Source organism: Papio anubis, chromosome 9 (genome assembly GCF_008728515.1).
Source record: "Papio anubis isolate 15944 chromosome 9, Panubis1.0, whole genome shotgun sequence".
Taxonomy (NCBI): Eukaryota; Metazoa; Chordata; class Mammalia; order Primates; family Cercopithecidae; genus Papio; species Papio anubis.
In genome coordinates, this window is record NC_044984.1 from 48,139,523 (window position 1) to 48,142,190 (window position 2,668).

Genomic DNA, 2,668 nt, shown 5'->3' on the forward strand with positions numbered 1-2,668 from the left:
TAGCTGGGACTACAGGCACCCGCCACCACGCCTGGCTAATTTTTTGTATTTTTAGTAGAGAAAGGGTTTCACTGTGTTAGCCAGGGTGGTCTGAAATTATAGCTACCATGCTACCGCTAACTGGGTAATATTCCCCCCATTCACCTGTGTTTTCATTTTCTGCTTCTGGCCCCTGCTTTTTTTTTTTTTTTGCGATGGAGATTACTCTTGTTGCCCAGGCTGGAATGCAATGGCGCGATCTCGGCTCACTGCAATCTCCGCCTCCGGGGTTCACGCCATTCTTCTGCCTCAGCCTCCCGAGTAGCTGGGACTACAGGCACCCGCCACCACGCCTGGCTAATTTTTTGTATTTTTAGTAGAGACGGGGTTTCACCATGTTAGCCAGGATAGTCTCCATCTCCTGACCTTGTGATCTGCCTGCCTTGGCCTCCCAAAGTGCTGGGATTACAGGCCTGAGCCACTGCACCCGGCCTCTTTTTTTTTTTTTTTTTTTTTTTAATTTAGTCTGGTGTGGTGGTGAGTGCCTGTAGTCCCAGCTACTCAGGAGGCTGAAGGGGGAGGATCACTTGAGCACAGGAGGTTGAGGCTGCAGGCAGTGAACCGTGATCATGCCACTGCACTCCAGCCTGGGCAACAAAGCGAAACCCTGTTTCAAAAACAATACAAGCTGCAGCCAAGCGGACAGGAGGCATGGCCACGATTCATCAGAGACCTTTATCCTCTCAGGGCCTCAAAGCTTGCAGAAGTGGAATTAGGACTCCAAAGTCTTGGGTCTCCTTTCCCTTTGAAGACTCCCCTCCCTAACCCCACTCACGAGAGAAAGGGAATCATCCTTTTCCTGAGTAAAAAATGAGGTCTCAGACAGTGGAGAGCACTTAGTGTGACAGCCCAAGATTTAGGCAGATGACCTGGCCTCTGAACTGAGCCCCTAAGACCACCAAACAAACAGCTTGACATTGACATTCTGCTGTTATACAAGAAGGAGCTAGAGAGAATTCAGAGTTTACGTGCCACAGGCTTCCAAAATCTCAGGCCAGAGAACCTGGAAGGTGGGATAGATGGGGGGTGACTTTCTACCCCACTCTACCCTGTAGCCTCCTTATGGAGTCACTTTGGGGCCACCAGCAAAGCACTGAATTAGGGCCTCTTGGGTGTCCAAAGAGCCTCCTCCCCTGGCAGTTGTATGGCTTAGAGATCATTCTGTCCCCTCACCCAATGTGAGGCAGAACCACCATCAACACATGGTAGATATGGTTGACAGAGTGACAGAGAGACCCACCCTCCTGTCACATTGCTGCCCTTCCCCCATGCTCTGCATAATTGATAACCGAGAGACAGCTCCCATCCCCCAGGGTGACTGAACGTCTGGGCCAGGGGCTCCTAGTCATCCTAGACGCCCCTCCAAAGCTCTGGCGCCAAGGCCCTGCCAGGGGGCAGTGGGACACAGCTCGGTCAGAAATAAAGGAAACAGAAAGGGGTGTGTGTGTGTGTTGGGAGAGAGGAATCTCCAGTTTACTATAGCTCCCAGGGGCAGCAGCTTTCCCTCCACTCCAGGTCAATCTGGAAGAGCTGTCATTAGCCTGAGATCTTTCCCTTGGTCCCATCTCCTACTTCTTCAGCTATCCCCACTACCCTAAAAGACAAACAGGTGAAATGCCTTCTCTCCTCCTCTCCCCAGCTGCTGGCCCTGGATACCAGAAGGGCCTCTGGGGAAGCCTGGTAAACTGGAGGGAGGCTCTGCTGGCTGCAAGTGTCTCTGAGCATGTCACCCTTTCTATGCCTAAACCACCTAGTCGTCAGACAACCAGATGACGGCTGAAAAATTCCTTTAAAAAGTCAGGTGTGCCTACTCAAAGCTCGGCTTCTAGATAGAAAAGGAGATGGATGCTGTCCGTGTTTCTCACTCCCCTTTCATCTCCATTTTCTCAGGGTCCTCTGCTTTTCCAAACATCTTTTCAAGCCATCATTCTCGGGCTTGACACCGCTTCACGCTGCTCCGGTGTCTGTATATGTCTTGGCTCCTTCCTCCTCCTCTAGCCGTGCCTCGCCTTTTCTGTGCCGTCTCCCTTTCTCTCATTTCCTGCTTTCCTTCCCCGTGGTACTGCACCCCCAATGCCAACCCCACAAGTCCCCTCCTGCCAATACCCGACGCCTCAGCCGAAGAGCTCTCTGCATGCGGGGGCAGGGGAAGGAAGGGAACACAGATGGGGCAGACCGCTGGGTGGGGGTCCGCACCTACGATCCTCGCAGTCATCCAGGCAACCAGCCACCTGGGCCGGCCCAGGTCAGGGGCGGGGCCCGGGCACAGCCCCGCCCCCACGTCGCGCTCACGTGATCCGGGGCTAATCTTGTCCTGGTGACTTCACGCGCCGCCTCGGGCCCAGTCGTCATGGTTACGCCGCAGCGCCCAGCGCTTCCCCCAGCCGGCCGTGTCCCCTCCCCTTCCCCACCCGGAGCACCCCCTTCCGTCGCGGCGGCCCCCGCCTCAACCACGCGTCACGTGACGGCCGGGAAGGAAGTCGGGAAGCGGGAGAGGGCGCTGTGGCCGTAACCCCTTCCTCTCCACTTTGAGCTGCCCAGACTTGGGCTTCGGCCTTCCATTGCCGGTGACCAAGCTGTCCAGGGGACGGCCCCAGCTCCTCCCTGAGGGCTCCAATCCCGCCATCCC